The sequence below is a fragment of the Gossypium arboreum genome, chromosome 5, assembly GCF_025698485.1.
Source record: "Gossypium arboreum isolate Shixiya-1 chromosome 5, ASM2569848v2, whole genome shotgun sequence".
NCBI classification, from domain to species: Eukaryota; Viridiplantae; Streptophyta; class Magnoliopsida; order Malvales; family Malvaceae; genus Gossypium; species Gossypium arboreum.
The window spans coordinates 79942970-79955446 of NC_069074.1; the positions used below are offsets into that span (position 1 = coordinate 79942970).

General features: G+C 34.1%; 1 long non-coding RNA gene across 1 annotated transcript; it reads right to left on the bottom strand.

Moving 5' to 3' along the window:
- Positions 1–2509: 2509 nt before the first annotated feature.
- On the bottom strand, positions 2510–3391 carry LOC128292867 (uncharacterized). The gene is made up of 2 exons (XR_008282830.1): positions 3116–3391; positions 2510–2767 (listed from the first exon to the last, which is right to left on the bottom strand). It is a non-coding gene; the product is annotated as an uncharacterized LOC128292867 (long non-coding RNA).
- Between the last annotated feature and the right edge of the window lie 9086 nt (positions 3392–12477).

Consider the following 12477-nt stretch of genomic DNA (forward strand, 5'->3'; position numbering starts at 1 on the left):
AGATGACTGAGACGTATAGAGATTGGCATGAGAAGTTGCCATTTGCACTCCTAGCCTACCGAACATCTGTCAGAACCTCTACTGGGGCAACTCCATTCTCGTTAGTCTATGAGATGGAAGCAGTATTACCTATTAAAGTAGAAATACCTTCTCCTCGAATTTTGACAGAAGTAAAGTTAGATGAAGCTGAGTGGGTTCAATCCCAGTATGACCAGTTGAACTTGATTGAAGAAAAGAGGCTAAAAGCCATTCGACATGGTCTGATGTATCAGAAGCGAATGATGCAAGCTTATGACAAGAAAGTTTGACCAAGAGAATTCCATGAGGGAGACCTTGTACTGAAAAACATCCTTCCTATTCAAAAAGATTTTAGAGGAAAATGGATGCAGAATTGGGAAGGGCCATATGTCGTGAAGAAAGCTTTCTCCGGTGGTGCATTGATCTTAGCAGAAATGGATGGGAAAATTTTACCTAATCTAGTGATCTCAGACTCAGTTAAAAAATACTTTGTCTAAAGAAGAAGAGAATCTAAGGTGAAAACCCGCAAAGGGCGCCTTGAAAAAAAATCAAAAACGGAGAGGCCAAGGTGAAAACCCGTAAAGGGCACCTTGTGACCAAAAGGGTTTTGAGTTGAAAACCTGAAAGGGCAGCTCAAATTTTGAAGAGTACACAGTGATCTTGTTACAAAGAGCTAAGAATGCTACAAACTGGGGCATCAACAGAGTACTTGGGATTTTTTAAACACATTTTAAACTCAAGAAAGACTTCATGGAGCTGGTGTATAGGCACTCAAGCGGTGATATCTAGAGGATCTAACTTCTATCTTGTTTTCCATCTTTAGATTCTATTCCTTCCTAAAGATAGGCCTTTAGATTAATTTCCTTTGTATTCTTTCTTCTTAATTCATTCAAATCCAATTATTCTTAAAGATTTATTCATCTTCCATGTTGCATTGAAATAATGATAGATGAATATGTTTACAAACGAAGTTTTGCGCATTACTCTGAAATTTCTAGACAATACAAGAAACTAAAACAGGACAATTGTTCGAGAAATTCACATAAGTAAAGGATGAAGGAACTCGAGGAATTTCTTTCGTCCAGTCTAAAGGGAAAATGAACAAAATCAATGATTCAATTTTAATAAAAAATTATTTTACAAACATCCTCAGTGGATCGTAGCATTGGAGGAAGGGTACAGGCCTACAGGTTGAGCAAGAATAATGCTTTGAAAAGACAAATGAAGGAATGAGTGGTGGCGTCTAGGATTGGGGTCATTTTCGTAAAATTTTGCATCATAACATGTTTAATTAGGAACATCCGACTCATTTCGATCATGGCATCCTAATTATCAGGCAGGATGACGCGCCTTAATCCCTTAAGCAGTAGGGTAATAGGCATGACATAACAAATCGGCCTTCGGATGTTATCTTCAAAGCAGATCCAAGATAGTTTGGCATCCTTGTGTTTACAACGAGCAAATCGAAGACATAGCTGATTTGACTTTCACATGATTACGATAAAGCAAATCTAAGATGATTTGTCGTCTCTGTATTGTCAGAGAACGAATCGAAGTTTGGCATCTTCACTTTGATGGAGAGCAGACACATAGCAGATCTCACCTTCAGATGATTTCACTGAAGCAGATCCAAGATGGTTTGGCATCCTTGTGTTTACAAGGAACAAATTGAAGACATAGCTGATTTGGCTTTCACATGATTACGATGAAGCAAATCTAAGATGATTTGTCGTCTCTGTATTGTCAGAGAACGAATCGAAGTTTGGCATCTTCACTTTGATGAAGAGCAGACACATAGCAGATCTCGCCTTCGGATGTTTATGTTGAAGCGGATCCAAGATGGTTTGGAATCCTTGTGTTTACAAGGATCAAATCGAAGACATAGCTGATTTGGTTTTCACGTATTTACGTTGAAACAAATCTAAGATGATTTGTCGTCTCTGTATTGTCAGAGAACAAATCGAAGTCTGGCATCTCTATTTCAATGGAGAGCAGATACATAGAAGACCTGATCTTCAGATGTTTATACTGAAGCAAGATCAAGATGATTTGGCATCCTTGTGCTTACAAGGAACAAATCGAAGACATAGCAGATTTGACTTTCGGATGTTCCCACACTAAAACAAATCCAAGATAACAGATCTGGCATTTCCATTTAGACGGAAAGCAGATCGAAGAGATCAGCATGGCATCCCTGTGCTTATAGGGAACAAGTTGGAAATAGCAGATTTGGCATCCCTGTGTTTATAGGGAACAAATCGAAGATAGCAGATCTGACATTCCTGTGCTTACAGTGAAGCAGATCGAAGATTTCAGCATGGCATCCCTGTGAACAGATCGAATAAGCAGATCGAAGAACTCAAAACTCGGCAAGCTCAAGCAAAATTGGGTTTTTTTAGTCTTTGCTCTATTTCTGTTAACATAGCAATGAGCAAAGAGGGGCAGCTGTAGAACCCATATTTTGCCCGGGCCTTAAAATAAATAAACCAAATTTTGAAAAAAATCAAAATGTCCATTTATACAGTCCTTTTACAAATCAAAATACAAACCAGATCAGCCTATTAACTCAATACCCAAGCCCAAGTCAAAATCCTAGCCCAACTATCTTAAAACTTTTCAACAATTCAAACCCTAACTCCACAAGCCTTGCGCTGCTGCCTCCATGTGCTGGCCTCAGGGTGCACAACACCCGAAACAGGTGTCCCATACCATCGTCTATACCTTCTGCCCTCCACGCCTCTGACCACACCTGCAAAAGAAAAGACAAACAAAGAGCAGAAAACTGAAACAAGACACGAACAGTGGTAGAGACAAAGAAAAACAATATTTTTCTACTATTGTAATCGACTATAAAGCCAAGAAGAAGTTAAAACGAAACGGGGGGGACGGATTGTAAAAAAGATTTTTTTCTTACAAAAAGAAGGAATGTAACACAGATGTTAGGAATCAAAACGCATACAAGCAAATCAAAAAAGTTTGGAAACTAAAAGGTGTTCTTGGTTCTTTTGATTTTTTATTTATTTATTTTATTTTGTATTTTCTTTTTTTCTCTTCTCGAATCTGTTTAAGAAAAAACTAAAAGGAAGGAATGGCTCACCTGAATCCCTTCGAGCTCGCCATCGGAGTGATTTCTCCGTCGTAGTAATCGAGTTCGACAAAGGGACAAAGAACTCCTTTTTTTCCTTCGTTCTTGGGTGGCTGAAGGTTTAGTCTTCAAAAGAGGCTTTGAAGATAGAGCTCAAAAGCTCGTCCTCCGCAACGCCGGTCACCGGCCATGGCAGCGTGTAAGTGAGCATGAAATGGCCTTGTCGGCTGAAAAGAAGGAGAAGAGATAGAGGAGTTTGAAAGTGTTAGGTTTAGAAAAAAAAATAAAAAGGGAAACAAAGGCATAGATGGTTTCAAAATAAAAGTATGATTTACATAATAAAACTAAAACAATGCCGTTTGGGTAAAGGAAAAGAGCCTATGCGCCTAAAATAGGTTATTTATGTGGCCAATCCTTCTCTTTTGCGCTGCTATTGGATTAGGCCCCTGTTCTTCTTTTTATTGTTTTTAATCTGGCCGCATAATTTTCTCCTAATTACATTTGAGTCCCTGCTGAAATAATGCGCATAAAGGCTGGGATTATTTCCCTTTTAGTCCCTCCATGTTATTCGCGTGTTCTAATAGGTCCTCCCCTCTCCTTTTTTGTTTCGAATCTATCCCCTAACTCTTGTTTTATATTCAATTTGGTCCCATTTCCTTTTTTATTCTATTATTTTCGCCCCGAATTTCTGTTTAAAGTTCAAATTAGCCCTTTTGGATACCTTTGTTATCTTATAAATTAATATTATTGTTACTCTATAATCATTTTTTGTATGCTTATTTCGCTATTATTATTATATTTGCTTTCATTCTTTATTATTTTGGTTGTTGCTATTTCTCTTGATTGTTTTGTTATCATTTATGTTATTATTAATATTCCTTGGTTTATCGTCATCATTATCCTATCACTTTATTATTGTCATTATCAATATGCTATCATTATTCTCATTAATGTATTGTCATCATTAGTTTCTACTTTATTATTATTATATTATTGCTATTGCTATCATCATATTATTGAACTAGGTAACTTTATATTAGTCTTGTTATATTGTATATTTTTTGTATTTATTTATATTATTATTACCATTATTATTATCATATATTTTATATTATTTTATTTTACATATGTTATTTCTTTTAAACTATTATACATATTGTTTATTTTGAAACTTTTATATACATTTTGTATTTTAAATTATTATGTATATTATTCACTTTAATATTATATAATATATTTATTTTAGACCTTTTATATTATTTTAAATTGTCATATGTTATTCATTTCAAATCGCTTTATTTTACCTTAAATTGTTTTGTATGTTAATAATTTTAAATTATTTTATACTACTTACTTAAAATTATGTCTTTATAATATCTATTTTGAACTCATTTTATATATTACTTAGTCAAAATTGTTTAATTATTTATTTCAAATTGTTTTATATTATTTCATTCTTTTGATTATTAGTGTTGTCTTTTAAATGATGTATGTAGAAATTATTGCCATTACGTGTTCTTTAATTTGTTTATTCATGTTCACATTATTGTCATTCCTAGTAATATTCCTATTCATATATTATCATTCTATGCCAATTATTATATTTTTATTTCATAGCATCGTATTGTATATTAAGCCCCAATTCATTCTTTCAATTTAGATCACTTTATTTTATTTCAAACAAAAAAACTCATTTTAATTTTCACTTTCAAAACCAAAGTCGATCCCGTTTTCAAAAAATGGTTACGACACTATCTTGTATGTTATGTTTTATCATGTTAACGCGCTCCTTCATGCACCGGTTTTAAAAATGAGACTTCAAGGATTTCAAAAAGTATAAAGGCAATGCTTGGTGTTTGAAAATTTCGAGAAAGTAGTGCCCTAACTTATTGGGTTGCCACTTTTCTCGTTGAGTTCAAATAATTAAGTACCCTTCTGAGTTTTTTTTAAAGGTTTTATAAATGCAAGCCACTATCTTGGAATCTCAAAGCAATATGTCCTAACTTATTGGATATAGCGTTTTGCTGTTCCGAAATAGAAATTTCAAAAAAGGTTAACTTAATGTCAATACTTTGACGCGAGCGAATCCCAATTTTCAAATTTAAAATATTTTAAAGAGTACTACATCTTAAATTTTTTTTAATTTCCGACATTCAAGACATTTGATAATCAATTAGGTACCAATTTTTGGGCGTTACGAGGGTGCTAATCCTTCCTCGTACGTAACAGACTCTCGAACCTGTTCTTTTTTATTTCGTGGACCAAAACTAATAATTTTAAAACAAAATGTTTTAAAGGTGATCCGATCACACCTAAAAAGATTGGTGGCGACTCCCGTTTTCGTTTTTTAAAATCAATTCCCATTTTCCAAAACTCGGATTGAAAAAGGTTTCGACATACCCATCACTTGTGAATTCAATTTTTATGAAAAAATACCATGAGTCAAAATTAAAACCTAACATTGTAATTAGATGGAAAATTTTGGGATAATCAAAGCCGATGATTATTCCAACCACGAAGCAAATTCCATAGAGTTTTGAACACCTCCTAGTGAGACAACTTGCTTGGGAGGACTATTGACAAACACAAACAATATTGATGGAAGAATCGTCAATGCTGGTTCACCGTCATTACTGCTGTGAGGACTGTAGAGGATTTCTGACAAGAAATAAGGGGATCTTGATTTTGCGTCCTTTGAGAAGGAACGAACCAAATTCTATAATCCCTCCATTTTTTTACTCAGTTTGTAATCCTTCCACTGCAAATGTTGAATTGTCAAAACCTAAATTCGTTTTTTTTCTAAGTTTTGAATAGCCCAAAATCTAAGGTGGATATTTTTTTTATTCTTTTAAAATTGAGTTGAAAAAAATTATTAATGTGACATAAAATAATTAGATAAGACCATATATGAGGTGGTGAGAAGTGTCTATAAAATAATTTCTTATAAGCAATTACATTCAAACCTAATTACTAGATGACTTCCCAAATAGTACTTATATGTTTAATTGGTTGTGAAAGAAGAATTCATTAATTATAACTAATTAGTTGTCTTTGAAAATCTTTTCGTAACATTTTGTAATATAGTTCACATAAAGTAAAATTAAATAAATAGTAGTTTGCCTAGAAAATTATAGTAGTATATTTTGTGGAATGAAATCAAAATAATGAAACAACAAATCTTGTCATAGTGATTAAATTATAAGTTAAAAGTACTAAATAAAGTATTTTATTATTTAAGTTTTAATAATAATCATATAAGTTAAAATTAATATAGTTGAAAAAAAGCTAGTAAATTAAAATTTGGCATGATATAATAAAATAGTTGGGCAACAGTTAAATATTTATTAAGCCTAAAACATAAAACCTAAAAATTTGGAGGACTAAAATTGAAATATAGCCATTAATTCTTTTGAAAAATCCATTTGAGTACATTTTAATCTAAAAATATTTAAAATATTATAAAATTTATTCATAGTATTATTTAAAACATTAAGATACAAAGTGAAATGTCAACTATTTCAATGTCAAACACTAATTAAATATTTTAAATAAAAATGTTATTCATTAATAAAACAAACCCCACAAAGCAAGGCAACGAAAGTTAAATTTAAAAATAAATTAAAGTTCCAACTTTGACATAAGACACATGTAAAAGTGAAGTTTTTTTCAAGATGAAATAATTCGAAGAGTTAAGGAGTGGATTTATGACCCAGAGGATAAATAGGTTGAAGGGGTTAGCTAATTTCAGAAGTTATATGGGAATTCCCGACATCAATGAGAGGTTTTCCATTTAGCTCGTTCCAGCTTGATTAAAATGAGCAGGACTTTCTGGGTAAAACTGTTTTGGATAAGGAAATTAAGATTGCTTTTTTCGATATGGCTCCTTTGAAGGTTCCGGGTAGTGATGCTTTCTTTTTCCAAAACCAGTGGGTAGTTGCTGGAAAAACTATTTGTGAATGGGTAAAGATGGTGTTTGATGGTGGAATTATTGATACAAGTTTGAATAATACTCTTATTGTCCTAATCTCTAAGGTCTTTAATCCAGAGAATATAACAAAATTTCAACCTATAAGTATTTGTTTAGTCTTATACACGTTGATTGTGAATATCATAGGTAATTGGTTCAAGATGGTCTTTCCTAAAATCATTGAGCAAGAGCAAGTTGCCTTTATTGCGGGAAGGAACATTTCTCATAACGTCATAATAGCGTAGGAGGTTATCCATTCAATGAGAGGGAAATAGAATAAGAAGCGTTGGATGACTGTCAAAGTTGATTTGGAAAAAGTTCGATGGGATTTCATTGATGTTTCCCTCCAATCGGCTGGTGTACCGAAGTACCTTAGAAGGGTAATCATGTCAGCTATTTCAAATTTCACTATGTAGATTTTGTAGAATTGAGTCATTACGAAAAGGTTTAAGCCTGCTAACTCTAAAATATAGAGATATTTTCAATTTTAAGCTCATATTTCATGGAAATTTAAAGTAATTTTTAACTAATTTTCACAATTTCAGCTATAATTCTATTTTATTAAAGTAGTATTAGGAATTTTATTATTTTTACTATTACTATGCTAAACTCGTGATTTTTCATCTATTAGGTGTTTAATGAAGACAGAGGATAGAAATAATGAAAGTCGATAGATAAAGACTCAATGCCACAACATCAGTCCAACGGTTTAGGCCTTAAGATTAGGGAAGGGCAAATTCAAGTTTGTCAGTATTGTCAGAGGCGCCATCCAGGCGAATGTTGGAGAAGGATGTGTGTTTGTTTGGTATCTGGCTCGATGGAGCATAAGATTAAGGATTGTCCTCATCGACAGGAACAAGTGCAAGCTCCAATTCAAAATAAAGGCCCAACTAGAGGTCAAAATCAGAGAGGTAGTCAGGGTACTTAAAGGGGCCATAATCAGAATCGAAATGGGAATGGTAATTCGGGTCAGAGACGTAACACCCCTTAATCCTTATCTGTCGCTGAAACAGGGTTATAGAACATTACTAAACTTTTTAGATCAAATAACGAAGATTACATAATCATTTAGCATACATATCATAATTTAATCATATTTTCCCTTTTATGAGCCTACGAAGTCCAAAATATGTGTTGGAAAAAAAATCGGAACTCAATCGGGAATTTAGAAAATTTTTCGCGAAATTTTAAAAATTTTCCTAGGTGCAGTGGACACACGCCCGTGCGGCCAAGAGACACTCCCGTGTGGCTATAGAACACACCCATGCCTCGGGCCGTGTCCGACCCCGTGTAACTCTTTAACTTAGGTCACACGACCAAGCCACATGCCCGTGTGCTAGGCCGTGTGTCACACATGGCTGAGACATTCACCCTTGTCTCTGCCCATGTGAAATTACTTGAGCGTTCTGTTTTGAAATTTTAAAGTTGCAAGGGACACACGGCCAAACCACATGCCCATGTGTTAGCGATGTAGACTCAAAATGAACCTTAAACATCAAGTTTACCATTCCCTGCAATCTTAAACACCAAGTAACTCAAAAACCAATCATTCAACCATTTTAAAACACGATCAAATACTTTAAAAACATGTTAAAACAACCAACCTAATTACCTAACCAATGTAACCTCATAGGTAGAGGTGAGCATGGGCCAGGTCGGGCCAGGTTCGAGCCGAGCTCAACTAAAAATTCAGGCACGTTTGTTAGGCCTGGCCCAGTCCAGCCCAAAAAATTAGCCTAAAATTTTGCCCAAGCCCGACCTAAATAAAAATGCTAAAACTTGGGCTTGACCTGGCCCGCCCATATTAATTTTTATATAATTTTTAAAAATATATAATACATCAAAAATACTAAAAACATCAAAATAAATATTTCCCAACAAATTGAAAATAGATTTTAAAAAATATATATATACTTAAATAACACTAAGATATATGCAACTTAACAAGCAAATATCTCTCAAATAATAACAAAATTAATAAATGTCTTTAAAATAATAACAACATTAACAATAAAATAAGTTCTATACAATAACCAAAAATAACAACAAAATAGTAGCAATATAATAGTAAAATGAGAGCAAAATAGAAAGAAAACAACAAGAAAATAATATTTAAAAAAATCAAATTTTTTGTTCTTTAGTGGATTCGAACCGGGCTGGGCTCGGGCCAAAAATACCTTAACCGAGGCCCGGCCCATTTTTTAAACGGGCCTTATTTTTTTATCCATGCCCATTTTTGGCCTATATTTTTACCCAAACCCTCCCACATTTCGGGCAGGCCTTCAGGCCGGGTCAGGTGGCCTGGCCCATGATCAGGTCTACTCATAGGTACTTTACATATATTATCAAAACAATCCAACAAAACACCATACAAGCCAATTCTAAATTCATACCAATTTCAATTCAAATTAACCTATATTAAGGTCATTTATATACTAACTTAAGCATACCATATTATAACCCCAAAATAACAAGCATAAGACATCTTAGGTACATGTCGACACAAAAAGAAACATACATCACCACATTTTGAGTTTGGGATCGTTGATAGATGCTGAAGCGGCAATTTGACTTTATCTAACTTGCGCACGGAAAACAAATCGTACACTTAGTATAAACTCAGTGGTATTTCTATAATCCGAATACTTAAGGGTAAAATTAATAAAACATACAATAACTATAGTCAAACAACTATTCAATTCATAGATAAGGTATTTATAACACATTCAATTCTTATCGTTTGCTATCCCCAATAGCTTTTCACAATATGAACACAAATCATTTGAACGACAATATTGTTCATTCATATTCAATTCATAAATACACAATTCATGTGTTTTTAACCATATTTCAATTCACCACTCAATATCAATCATAACACTATTTTATTCAATAACCCTTATTAACATAACTCGGACTCAGACCGATACACGTATCCAGCCAAAACACACCAGTTTGGCACCCAATGCCTCATCAGATAATTCGAAGTAATAAGTTGACACCTAGTGTGTCATCAGCTTAACTGAAGTAAATTAGTACCCAGTACCTCATCGAGATTATCCTGTAACACCCCAAACCCGGCCTAGACGTTATGGCTGAATCTAGTGATGTCACACGGAATGGGTTTGAAAACCATAATGACTTGGTAACCATCAATAGTTAAAATTTACTAAAACCACAAATTTTTCAATTTCTTTACCAAAACTTATTGCAACGATAGCCTTACTCGTTATAGTTTGAAAACACAGTCGAGTTTTTAGGGAAACCTTTGTTTGCACAAAATCCGTCATTTTAATAAAATGATTTTTATCAAAGCAATCAAATTATCAAACAATCCAAAAATAAACAGTTAAAAACCAAACAGTCCAGAGAGTCCTAAAAATTACAAACTCTTAGAATATAACCTAAATTAATTATAAAATATAATTTAGTAAATCTAAACAATTTATCGGAAAAGTGGTCACCGTTGAGTCTCTGTTGCACCGATCCCCCTAAGACTATGAATTACCTGACAAAACAGACAAACATATGTAAGTTTATATAAACTCAGTGTATAACCCAGCAGAATTAAGCATATAGTCAAACAGATTCATATACATAGTCAAAAATAGATATAGATACAGAATTGGGCTCAGGCCCATTTCAGATGCAGGTACGGTAAACAGAATTAGAATCCTACCCCCATCATCTACACACCATCTCCGACTATCCTAACACGCCATGTAGGGTTAAAAACACCCACCCATCCTTACACACCATGTTGTGCCATTACGACACATATCAGATATAGTGCAACCATGATGCCAAAAATTAGGCGATGATCGCCGTACAGAACACTTCCTCAAAAATTAGGCGATAATCGCCATACAGAACACTTCCTCCTCAAATACATATCTCACCCCAAAACAGATACATAGCACATATACAAAATTTACAAATTCTAACATGCTTATATATATATATACACACAAATATCATATTTACAATTAACATAGTAATTAGACATGCATAATCATACTCAGAACAATGTTTCAGACTAACAGGTCACATAGTTTTAGGGTTTAGTTAGCCCTTACCGACCCTACGGTAGGCCCACAGTCGAACAAAACGACTCGTACGACCTTAAGAAAAATTTCAGTATAATGGGCCCACACGCCCGTGTGGCCCACACGGCTTGGCCTAAAATTCACACGCCTATGTGACACACTCGTGTGTGCCCACACGCCCTTATGACCCACACACCCAACTTGGCCTAGCCCGTATGGCCCATACGGCCACACCCAAGCCACCAAACAGCCATGTGTTACCCACGGCCATGCCTTTATCAACCACACGACCGTGTTCTCGCACACGGCCTACCACACGTCCGTGTAGTGTCGACAGTGTCATTTTTTTACTTTTGCCAAAACCTTATTTCCTGTGTTTTGGGTACACACCTGGTATTGTTTCGATGCAAAAATGACCTCAAAAAACCAAGATTCGAATGTCCACAAGTAGGATTTAATGACAGAATCGGGAAGCGAAGAAGGGAGGGTTTACTAATATTTCGTCAAAGGCCCACGTTAACGTAGGGATTCAAACACAAGACCTCCAACACACCAACACCCTTACCACTCGAACCAACAAGCTCATTATGATATAAAATTACCGACAATTAAATATAAGTCCACCGAACCAGAGTAAGGCTTGGGTCAAAAATAACAAAATTAGCAAAGGATAAGGCTTGAACTTGGGACCTTTTATACACACCCAGAACACTTAACCACTGAATCAGATACACATTTGTGTCACATTTTAACAGAAACAGAAATATATAAGTCAAGGCATTACATATCTGAAGTAATAATTTGACACCCAGTGTCTCATCGACTCGAAGTCAAAGTATCCCTGAACTCTTCCAATCCTATAGCATGCCATTTATATCCGACTCAGCCAGATACAGTTAATAGGGTTTCAAATCATTTTTCAATTTCAACAAATATACATTTCAATTCAAATAATCACATATACTATACATTTCAATTCAAATAATCACATATACTCATGAATTTAATTCAATTCAATACAATACCATAGTACCAAATACTCACCTTAATCCACTTACCATACAGGTTAAATAATAATTATAACAAATAATTATTAGATTCGGATTATAAAAATACAAACCAGAATTTCCGAGCTATTTCTCATTGACTTTATCTTTTTCCTTCTTAGTCGAGATTTTCGGTGCAACGTTAGCTACAGAATTGAACAATTAAAATTTCATCAATACAATACAATTTCACATTGAATATTTCAATTTTTATTCAACTTTTGCCTAAATTCCAATTTAGTCCTTAAACCGAGACTAACTTTATTTCTTCAAAACTAATTCCATATTTTCATTTAATTTGCACTTTATACTAAA